General features: G+C 38.4%; 1 non-coding gene across 1 annotated transcript; it reads right to left on the bottom strand.

Moving 5' to 3' along the window:
* Positions 1-426: 426 nt before the first annotated feature.
* LOC136231657 (small nucleolar RNA R71) lies at positions 427-533 on the bottom strand. The gene has a single exon (XR_010690027.1). It is a non-coding gene; the product is annotated as a small nucleolar RNA R71 (small nucleolar RNA).
* Between the last annotated feature and the right edge of the window lie 11,911 nt (positions 534-12,444).

The following is a 12,444-nucleotide window of genomic DNA, read 5'->3' as shown; positions in this document are numbered from 1 at the left end:
ATTGAGCGTACTTTCCATAGGAACTTGGCTAATCGAAGAGCAAACATGGCGCAAGAGGAACGTTCCATCATGGATCTACTCACTCCAAACCGTTTGGACATGAATTCAAGTATCGTGGAACCTACCATTGGAGCAAACAACTTCGAGATCAAGCCGGCAATGATCCAACTTATACAAAACTCCGGTCAATTTGGCGGAGATCCGAGAGAAGATCCAAACTCCCATTTAAATAAATTTGTTAAACATTGTTCTATGCTTAAGCAAAATGGGGTACCACCAGAAGCTATTAAACTAAAATTGTTTTCTTTTTCTTTAAGGGATGATGCAGCTGACTGGTTGGATTCTCTCGAGGCCGGATCCATTGGGACATGGGATGAGTTAGTTAAGAAATTCTTAGCTAAGTACTTCCCTCCATCTAAAACGGCGATGTACAAAAACGAGATAAGTTCTTTTCGCCAAACCGAGAGAGAGACATTATATGATGCGTGGGAGCGATTCCGTCGACTATTGAAGAAATGCCCACATCATGGATTTGAGAAGTGGCAACAGGTTAGTATTTTCTATAATGGTTTATCTTCCACTAACTGTGCCACAATTGATTCCGCCGCAGGTGGAAACATCCTTAAGAAGACCCAAACAGAGGCTTATGATTTAATCCAAGAATTGGCGGAAAGGTGCTCTCATTGGCAAGCGGAGAAAAACCTAGAAACAAGAGCGGGAACATATTTGCTTGATTCGTCATCAAGATTCGGCATTGATGAGTTAAATAAAAAATTGGATCTATTAATGGCTAATTTGAACCAAAATAATTTGTGTGATTTATGTGGTTTAAGTGGACATAAGAGTAAGGATTGTCAAGCGGCAAACCCATTTCTTGGGGATTTCGCTAGTGCAAACTTTATGGGAAATTTTAAACAATCTAATCCTTATTCCAACACATACAATAATGGTTGGAGAAATCACCCTAATTTCTCATGGACTAATAATCAAAATGTGCAAAATCCGCAAAGACCTCCACCCGGATTTAATCCTAATGAAAAGAGAAATGTTGGTGATGAAGCTTCGGCTATTGTAACAATTCTTGCAAAAATGGAATCTCGTCTTGCAGGTATGGAGGAATGGAAGAGAAATCAAGAGACGTTTACAAAAGGGCTTAAAACGAGCATAAGCCAATTAGCAAAAGCCATGTCCGAACGTCCTATGGGATCCCTTCCAAGCAACAAGGAAACAAACCCAAGCGAGCATGTGAAAGCCATCACATTGAGAAACAACAAAGAGTTACAATCGGCTCCGAGCAAACAGGTAAAAGATACCACGGATGAGGTAAGTACTTCTAAACCTCAAGATTCATCTCCTTCGAAGCTTTTTGCGGATCCACTTGTTCAACCTTACAAAACAAAAATTCAATTTCCCCAAAGGTTGAACAAGGAGAAACAAGAAAAGCAATTCTCCAAATTTCTCAACATTTTCAAGAAATTACATATAAATATTCCGTTTGCGGAAGCCTTGGAAAATATGCCCATGTATGCTAAATTTTTAAAAGATATACTTTCCAAAAAGAGAAAATTGGAGGATAATGAAACAGTGAAATTAACGGAAGGATGTTCGGCTATCCTACTCAATAAATTACCACCCAAATTGAAGGACCCGGGAAGTTTCTCTATCCCGTGTACTATCGGTGGTATGTATTTCGAAAGAGCTCTATGTGATCTTGGAGCAAGCATAAATCTCATGCCATTAAGTATCTTTCGAAAATTGGGTTTAGGAGAGCCGAAACCCACTAAGGTTTCCTTACAATTAGCCGACCGTTCTCTTGCATACCCCAAAGGGTTTGTAGAAGATGTGTTGGTTAAAGTGGATAAATTCATCTTTCCGGCTGATTTTATTGTTCTTGATATGGAGGAGGATGATCGAGTCCTGATAATTTTGGGTCGTCCTTTTCTAGCAACCGGGAGAACACTTATAGATGTGCAACAAGGGAAATTAATTCTCCGGTTACAAGATGAGGAAGTGATTTTTAATGTTTTCAATTCTGTAAAGTATCCTTCCTACAATATTGACCATTGTAACTTTCTTGATATAACAGACGAAGTTGTTAAAGATGTTTTTCAGAATGACATGTGTGAAGACCCATTAGAAAAAGTAATGTTAAATGGTCTCGGGTTAAATCAAGAGGAGGTCGTGATAGATCGAGAAATTGCCAACTTGACTTATGACCCCGAGGATTGCATGTGGATCCGTGACCAGTATGAGAAAATCGTTCGAGGGGACAAACCGAGGCCCAAATCATCATTGGAAGAACCACCCGAATTAGACCTTAAACCCTTACCATCTCATTTGAAATATGCATTTTTAAGTGAAAACTCAAACTTACCTGTTGTAATTTCTTCTTCTTTGACAGGTGAAATGGAAGAAAAATTGATTAATGTGCTCAAAGATCACAAGAAAGCTTTCGGATGGACATTGGCGGACATCAAAGGAATAAGTCCTTCTATTTGCACACACAAAATTTTCATGGAAGAACAAGTTAAACCGACGGCCCAACCTCAAAGACGCCTAAACCCAAGCATGACGGAAGTGGTGAAAACTGAAATTCTAAAACTCCTTGATGCAGGTATAATCTATCCAATCTTGGATAGTAGTTGGGTAAGTCCGGTACAAGTTGTACCTAAAAAAGGAGGCATAACTGTTCAAGCTAATGAAAAAAATGAACTAATTCCGGTAAGAAAGGTAACCGGGTGGCGCATGTGTATTGATTACCGAAAATTGAATGATGCCACTCGGAAAGACCATTTTCCTTTACCTTTCATCGATCAAATGCTTGAAAGATTGTCGGGACATGCTTATATGTGTAATTTAGATGGCTATTCCGGATACATGCAAATCCCGGTTGCTCCAAGCGACCAAGAGAAAACAACTTTTACATGCCCATATGGAACTTTTGCCTATCGTAGAATGCCTTTCGGATTATGTAATGCCCCGGCTACCTTTCAAAGGTGCATGATGGCAATTTTTGATGACATGATTGAAAACTTCATGGAGGTTTTCATGGACGATTTTTCCGTGTTTGGAAAAACATTTGAGAGTTGATTGGATAATTTGGAACTAGTGCTTAAAAGATGTGAAGATACTAATTTGATTCTAAATTGGGAAAAGTGTCAGTTTATGGTTAATGAATCGATTGTTCTAGGCCATAAAGTATCATGTCAAGGCATAGAAGTAGATCCGGCAAAGGTGGAGGTGATTGCAAATTGCCACCGCCTAATTCTGTTAAGGCTATCCGAAGCTTTCTAGGACATGTAGGATTCTATAGGCGTTTCATAAAAGATTTCTCGAAAATTTCAAAGCCATTGACCCAACTGTTGATGAAAGATGTTGAGTTTAACTTTTCTAAGGAATGTTTATCCGCTTTTGAACTATTGAAAGAAAAGTTAATTGATGCACCAATAATGATTAGTCCCGATTGGAGTTTACCTTTTGAACTAATGTGTGACGCTAGTGATTTGGCAGTTGGAGCATGTTTGGGACAACGGAAAGATAAGAATTTTCAACCGATATACTTTGCTAGTAGGACGTTGAATGAAGCACAACAAAATTATACAACAACCGAAAAGGAGCTACTAGCAATTGTTTTCGCTTTTCATAAATTCTGTTCTTATCTTGTGCTTTCTAAAGTTATCGTTTACACTGAGCATTCCGCACTAAAATCTCTTATCTAAACAGGATGCAAAACCGAGATTGATCAGATGGGTTCTCCTACTCCAGGAATTTGATTTGGAGATACGAGACACGAAAGGGGTAGCTAATGTGGTTGCCGATCACCTTTCACGATTGGAGTCTGAACCACATAAAACCAACATGCAAAGAGAGATCAAGGAGTTCTTTCCAGATGAATCATTGTTTAGCGTATCCACATTACCATGGTTCGCCGATTTCGCAAACTTTCAAGCAGGTAATATACTTCCTCACGGGCTCACATACCAACAAAGACGTAAGTTCTTCGCCAATGCAAAACACTATCTATGGGATGAACCTTTCCTTTTTAAGGTTTGTGGAGACAATGTAATTCGTAGGTGTATCCCAGAAGAAGAGGTAAGATCTATACTTGAGTTTTGTCACTCACGTGAACCCGGTGGCCACCACGGTCCAAACCGTACAGCTGCCAAAGTCTTACAGTGTGCGTTTTATTGGCCTACGATCTTTAAAGATGCATATGAGTTCGTAAAATCTTGCGATAAGTGGCAACGAACGGGTAACATATCACGTAGACACGAAATACCCCTATCGAGTATATTGGTTTGTGAAATTTTTGATGTGTGGGGCATTGATTTTATGGATCCTTTTCCGAATTCATTTGGTAACCAATTTGTGCTTGTTGCAGTTGATTACGTATCCAAATGGGTAGAGGCGATTGCTTCACCTACTAATGATGCTCGGGTGGTTACGAAGTTCCTAAAGAAAAACATCTTCACTAGATTCGGAACACCCCGAGCAATCATTAGTGATGGTGGCACGCACTTTTGCAACAAGCAATTTGACCAATTGTTGGCAAAATACGGAGTCACCCATCGGGTAGCCACCCCGTATCATCCCCAAACAAGTGGTCAAGTTGAAATATCAAACCGGGAATTAAAGAGCATTTTAGAAAAAACGGTAAATTCATCCCGAAAGGATTGGTCGATTAAGTTAGACGATGCTTTGTGGGCTTATAGGACGGCTTTTAAAACCCCTATAGGTACCTCACCGTATCGTCTAGTTTTCGGAAAAGTATGCCATCTACCCGTAGAGTTAGAACACAAGTCGTTTTGGGCTCTAAAGTTTTTAAATTTTGATATGTGTTCTGCAGGAGAAAAACGTTTGATGCAGCTCAACGAACTCGATGAATTCCGCCTTTCGTCATACGAAAATGCGAAATTATATAAAGAACGGACTAAACGTTGGTATGACAAGCATATCATTCCACGAACATTCAAACCGGGGGATAAAGTTCTTCTATACAACTCTCGGTTACGACTTTTTCCCGGTAAGTTGAAGTCGAGATGGCACGGGCCGTATGAAGTAACCGAAACATTCCCTTCGGGAGTGGTCACGGTTCAACGAGAAGGTGTGGCACCATTCAAAGTGAACGGACAATGAGTGAAACTATACGAGGCCGGAGACACAAGCATGAACGATTCTGTCGTATACCTCAATGCCCCGACCACGAGCAACTAGCCACTCAATAACGTCGAGCTGATCGACGTTAAACTTAGCGCTTGTCGGGAGGCAACCCGATATTTCTAACCTTTTTATCTCAACTTTCACTCTTACTTTTATAATATATATTTATTTCAATTGTATTTTCGTTTTGTTTTTCGTATTTAAAAAAAAAAAGTGGGCTACAGGTACACCTCGTCGAAGTGTAGAGTTCCACAGACTTGCAAAGTCTCTGGAACTCCTCACCTCGACGAGGTGAACATCACCTCGTCGAAGTGTAAAATTCCAGAGACTTTGCAAGTCTCTGGAACTCATCACCTTGACGAGGTGCATCCCGACATCGACGAGGTGAATCCCAACCTCGACGAGGTTGAAATCAACCTCGACGAGGTTGGTGATTAGGAGGGCTTAATTGCCCGATTTCCTCTGTCTTCCTTATTTCTAACTTTTCCCTTCTCTTTTGCAGCGCAACCGTCCGCCTCCCTCCCTCCATCTCCGGCCATTTTCCAGCGAAACCTCCATTAAAACACCCAAAGTCCACCCCAAATCACTTCCAACACCCCTAATATTCATCCCTATACACTCAAATCCCTCAAAAACTCCTTGAATCCAAAAACCCCAAATCACACCCTAGCTTCTCTATTTCTCTCCAAAACACCAAATTCACTCAAATTTCCTCCAATTAAGCATTGCAATGGCTTCAAAAAGAGGAAGAAAGAATAACCCGCCGGTTAGCACGTCACGAACACGAGCCGCGACAAATGCCCCAATTCCTCAACCACGGAGCCATTTATCCGAACAGTACCAGTGTCCGTTCCTCCTCAAATCTCCTCGAGAAGGTGACTGATATGATCGATTACGTGTCATGTCTCTTGCTCATATTCATTATTTTGACTTTCCCGTGTTGGATAAATTGGGAAACTCGGGTGCTATTTGTGAGTTCTTAGAATGGTTAGGATGGAATGATTTTGCATTGACACCAATTTTTAGTTACCCGTCACTGATTACGGAATTTTTTGTTAGCTTTAGGACGGGTACGGATGAACAAGACAAAACCAAAATAATGTTTAGATTGTTGGGGGAGGAAAGGGAAGTGACTGAAGGGCTCTTTTGCACATTGTTTAACATGCCCGAGGGAGGTTTAGAATTACCCCCTGAAGAGGTTACATTTGAGTCACTTTGGGCCTCAATCACAGACAATGCTTTATACGATTCTAACAAATTGCTAAACAAGCAAATTGTTGATCAAAATCTGAGATTGATGCACAAATTCATATGTCATAGCATTTCGGGTAAGAAACATTCAGATAAAGTCAACAATAGAGAGCTCATTTTACTCCACTGTTTATCCACCCGAACCCGGCCTAACATACCCCACTTTATTTTCAAATCAATGCAAGACATCATAGACACCTCCAGGCGAACCTTAGCATTTGGTCATGTCATCACTCTATTTGCATATCATTTTGGGTATAAGGACCGTCTAGGGGGCGTCCCTCACTTAGCACCTAAATTTTTCAATAAATCCTATTTGCGGAAAGCACAATATATGACAGAAAATTTTGAGTTTTGGCCCGTGGACCCAACTGAGGATGATCAAATGGAGGAAAATGAGATGGAGGGTGCGGGGGATGAGGAACCAGTTGATCCTAATGTTGCACCGGCAGTTGACCCACGGTCCATTCACGAGAGGCTTGAGGCTCTCGAGCTACTAGGGAGGGAGAATCAGGCCACTTTGCAGCGCATCGAGACGTATCAGCAGCAGCAGGAGGCACGTCAGCTACAGCAGGACCCCATACTCCAGCAGATGGCCCAGTTCATGGCCCACTATGCTAGTCAGCACGACTGGCAATTGCCTTAGACAGGGAGTCTTCTATCCTTTACTTTTTGCTTTCGTGTTATTTCGCATTTTGGGACAAAACGCTACACTAACGAGGGATGGGAGTAAAGGATAGAACGTTATTTTTATTTTCTCTTTTATTGTTATTTTCGTACTTTTGTTTCAATCGTGTGACGTACCTCTAATTTTAATGTTGTGTTATTTTACACTTTATTTTTACTTTTGTGTTATTTTGCACCTTATTTTTACCACCTTTATTTTTCTCTTTATTTTTAGTATCTTTATTTAGCGTTTAAATAAATGTTTTTTGTTAAATAATTTTGAATAAAAACCCCACTCTAAAGTTTTGCTTTAATCGAACAAGAAAATCAAATAAAATTTTGTCTAGAATAAATGTTAAATTTTGATAGGATGAAATCTTATTTGAAAATCTTAAATTTTGTAAACGAATGTTGGACTATTTTGAATACGTAAAGTTTTTGATTTCACTCAGTATTTAACAAATCGACATTTACATTTTGAGGAATAAAATTGAGTTAATTGGCACACATTACCTTTTCCAAAGTGAGTTTTTGAGCCTAATTTAAAAAGCATTCACTAATGCTTCATTTTTTCTCCCGAGTGTTCCATAATTACACGAAACTTGAGAATTTGCATCAAATACCGGTCAGAACCTCACGCGTCTAGCTCAAAACACGACATGATTAAAGCCTTCCTTGTTTTACCCCCACATTTCAAATTCGAAATAGTAGCCCACCTTAAACATATTCTCCGTCGTTCACCCCTTTGAGCCTAGACATCCCATTCGTTTCACCACATTACAAGCTGCATCCCCTTCATAAATACCATTTTTGTCCCCCCTAAATTTACGGGTAATTAGTAACCAATATGCTTGAGATGGTGATTCACAATAAATATGAAATTCAGATAAACACTTCTACCGATATATAACGGTTATACCTCTCTATTTTCATATATTTCATACTTTCTATATATATATATATATATAAATACAATTCATATTGATATTTATATATATATAAAGTCAAAAAAAATATATATATATATATAAATAAAAATAAAAATATATAGTATCATATAAATAAAAGAGGAATTTCCGTTACAAAAATTCTGAATTTCCGAAAGACAATCTTTTTTTGTGAATCTATCAAATAATTGCCCGTGAATTTACCTATCCACAAAATCTCATCTTCTCCACACCTTTAACTTCAACCAACGTTACAACCCGTTAAAGACCTTTTGATCGTGTTTATAGTCAGTCGTGTTTGGTAAAGATTTGGATGACCATGCAAATTTTTAATAGTTAGTGTTTTTATCGGATTTGAGCGAACATTGAATGCCCTAAACACTTGAGCGTAAGAGTGACTTCCATGCGAGGTGTTTAAATTGGTTCAATTCTATTCAACATAATGAAAAATGTCGGTTTGGAAAATAAGAGTAAAAACAAATCATTTTATCCAAAGAAATAGTCCGAGATTTGAATATAGAATTTTTGCTCATTTTCAATTAAAATAATTCCTGTCTTTACGTTAACTTATTCGACGATAAATTTTGTTTTCAGCTTTTCTTTGCTTGAGGACAAGCAAAGCTACTTGAGCCGGACCAAGGGAAAGTAATTAGTCAAGAGTTTAGAACCAATCTCGAGAACTAATAGTTAATAAGAAAAATCGCCATCTTAAGAAGGATAAAACAACTTAAAAAGAGGTTAAGTGTTATTACCAAGCAAAGAAGTTAAGTGAAGCTAGAAGCCTTAGTTTCTTTTATTATAAGAAATCTCTCACTTAATTTGTGCAATTTCCATTTCATTTCTTTCTTAAGTCTTAGCTTGGTTGTCCAACAAACTCTACATTTCGGTTGTTTAAATAATAGGTAGTAAGCAAAGAGATTAGTACTTAAATCACCATCCTTATGGGAACGATACTCTACTTTCACATTATTACTTGATACACGACTAAGGTACACTTGCCTTCACATGCACGTATACGTAAAACGCGCATCACTCCGCCCTCGGTAACTTTTTTCTAAACGGAGTCGAAGGAGAAGCCTCCATTTCGGAAAATCTCCTAGAATCTATCGTCGGAACAATATGGGTCACAGCGACGGGAAAATTCTGAGTCCTAACTAAACGAGTTTGACAACTTCTACTCACCGAGTTGCTCAACTCGGTTAGATCACAACTAGCAGTACTTTCAGAGGAATTAGAACTCTCAGAAGAAGTGGTCCAACTAATTACGGTTTCAGAGGAAGTGGTCAAATTAAAGAGTTCGATGGTAGACTCAGAGGAAGAACTCATAAACATCCAGAAAACAAGGCGAAAAAATTCACTTACATGAGAGTTGAGGGCTTTGAAGATTCTTGGCTCCGAAAAAAGCTCTGAAAAAACTCGAAGCAAACTAAGAGAGGAAGACGCAAATGAATCGAAGAGAGAAGAGAAAGATGGAAGAAGGTATTCACTCTTACCTCGAACAGCGCGCCTGTGACACCTGTCGCCCGATGAATGGCCTGGAACAGAGTGACCATAAATGCGGTTCATCATGACGGTGTGCGAAGAAGCCCAAAAGCCCTAAAGGACTTTAATGGAACTTAGGGGGGGCTTATGATAACATCGAGATATTATCCACGGGATCAAAGAGGATATTTACCAAAACGGCAACGTATTGGGAATGCCAAGGAAGCAATGGCGTATCAAGCAAGTCATCCCGGTGGCGGATCTCCTAGATTCCGTCACACGTTATCCATAGTGAAACCAATGGGAGACCCGCCATCACACCTCGATCCGCCCACCGAACGGTAGAGCCGATTCCCAACAAAGGCAATTAATGAAACATTAATGAGCTAATGGCCACACTTAAGGGAGATCCGTAACCGCCATTAATGGGGGCATTAATGGAGACTTTTGGGTTACTGGAAGTTATGATCACATGACTATAAATAGCTTGCACCCCAAGCTATTGAGGTACACACACATTCACTCTCTCAAACCCTACTTTGTCAATACAGTTTATTCTATATTCCATTACTGACTTTGGCATCGGAGCTTCCCCCCGTCGAACCCAACGACGCCCCCCGCAGGGAAGGAATCCGATCAGAAGTTCATCACCTGTTATCAAAACTCCAAATTGAAGAGTTGCTGTTTTTTTATCCCGTTTTTTGAGTAGCAATAAACTTTGAAAAATTCCACATGCTTCAATACAGCTCATTTTTGCTTCGTTTTTTACATTCTGGTAAGCTAACATTCCAAAATTTCAGAATTCCATTCTGACAATCCAAAATCCTACTGATTTGAGGTTCAATTTCGTCACCAAAGTTGCTGGTCGAGATTACTAAAAAACAGCTCATATTTAACCTTGTTTTTTTTCAATATTTCTTTCTCATTTTCTTTTCCTTTTTCTGTTTTTACATAATTTTTTGATATTATTTCTTACATTTATTTTTATTTTTATTTTGTTGAAAGATGAAATTAATTAAATAAATTTAACTATAGAATAAAATTATAACCTATGTTAAAAATATAAAAATTAAATTACCTCCCAACACAAACAAATAAAATAAAATATTAACATATCTAATAAAAATCTGATCCATAGTTTAGCCCATGCGTTCGCACAGCGCGGCTTCACAACAAGTTAGTCCTACTGTTTTTTATGTTATTCCTAAATTTATTTCCTCTTCTGTATTAGACTTCTGTCGAGATTCGACTCATTAATGAAATTTATCTTCAAAAAAAAAAAAAATCTGATCAATAAATTGTTATTGAAATTGTTAAAGTTTTAACAAAATTATTAATTTACCATCCACGATAGTTGAGATTCACTAAATAATGTTACATAATAGGTAAGGGGACAAATATTAATACTTGGAATCAATCATAGAGGATAAATGTTACGAAATAATAAGTCAGAGAGCAAAAATCAACATTAGAGAACGAATAACGATATTTTTAGTCTAAAATCATATTTTTACTAAAGCAAGCTAGAGGTTTGCAATGGGTAGTAGAATACGAGGACACATTCTCATTGCAGCATTAAATGGATGAAATTCGAAATTAAAACCTTGTAATCAACTTCACTCCCAATAAATCTCTTTGGATTAAACTTTTGAGGTTGAGTCTAATAATTGGGATTCCTTCCAAGTGCCTAGACCAAAGGCGGAGGCAACCCGGCGCCCGTGGGGGCTCCGGCCCCCACGGCACCGGCGCTACCATGGAGTAGTTATGGAGAGTTAATATTTAGCCACCCCAGCCGTAGCCGCCGCGACCACCGCCCTGCTCTGCTCCTGCTCGAGAACCCTAGGCTACATCTCCTTCTCTGTGGAGAAGGAGATGTAGTCGAGATACAGCCCAGCCCACTTGGGCTGGGCTGTTTTATTTTTTTTAATTTGGCCCTCCCAAAACGACGTCGTTTTGGGTTAGGGCCAAATTGAAAAAAATAAAACAGGGATTGGGCCCCAATCCTTGTGCGCAAAAGCCACTTTGCCGATTATAACGGCAGCTGAAGAAGCTGCGCTCTCCTCCTCCTCTCCTCCCCAAATTTCTTTTTCCACCCATTTGTTTTCATTTTCCTCCAGTTCCTTCTTCTAATTACTCCGGCCAGCCTCCATCATCATCATAGGTATGTAATTTCTTCCATGAAATTAGATTTATTTTCATTTAAGGTTTTTAATTTAGGGCTTTTAATTTAGTGATCTAAACTTGTTAATTTAGGTTATTTTACTTTAATTTAAGGGTTTTGATTTATGAATTTTAGTTTAGGGTTTTTAGTTTATGGAATTAATTTAGGTTCTTTAACTTAGGGGGGTTTTGATTTTGGGTTTTCAATTTAGATTACTTTACTTTAACAGTGTTGTGCTACATTGAGAATATTTCTTTTAACAGTGTTGAAGATGAAGTCATTTTACAACATTTTCAAAATTCGGGGTCTCGAAGAATAGATTTGCCACCTACCGAGAGCGTGTCCGTTGTCAAAAAATAGGTACATTTTCCGGTAATATAGTATATGTAACAAGTATTTTTTTTGCATTTATTTATCAATACAATTAAAATTTTGTATAATTTGATTTTACTTTTTTATATATGCAAGAATTTTTTTTAACCTTGGGCTAAAATTAGCCACCCCAATCATGAAATCCTGGATCCGCCACTGGTCCAGACTACAGTTTTGAGATTTATAATATATCTATTAATCTATTAATTTCAAATTCATCGTTGCATGATCTTGTAAGTAGTGGGTGAGGTCGATATCAAACTTTCCATGTTGAACTCATACCTTCCCCATTTGTTCTTGAAGATTTTTCATTACTCTTTGAGTTTCTTTTACCAATTCTGATATTGTTCACTCGAAAACTGTTGCCCCAGCACCAAACATTTTCTAGTTTCTGAGCAAACATTT

The sequence above is a fragment of the Euphorbia lathyris genome, chromosome 5 (genome assembly GCF_963576675.1).
Source record: "Euphorbia lathyris chromosome 5, ddEupLath1.1, whole genome shotgun sequence".
Classification (NCBI taxonomy): Eukaryota; Viridiplantae; Streptophyta; class Magnoliopsida; order Malpighiales; family Euphorbiaceae; genus Euphorbia; species Euphorbia lathyris.
Note: the sequence above shows the minus strand (reverse complement) of the source record. Positions and strands in the feature narration are given on the sequence as shown.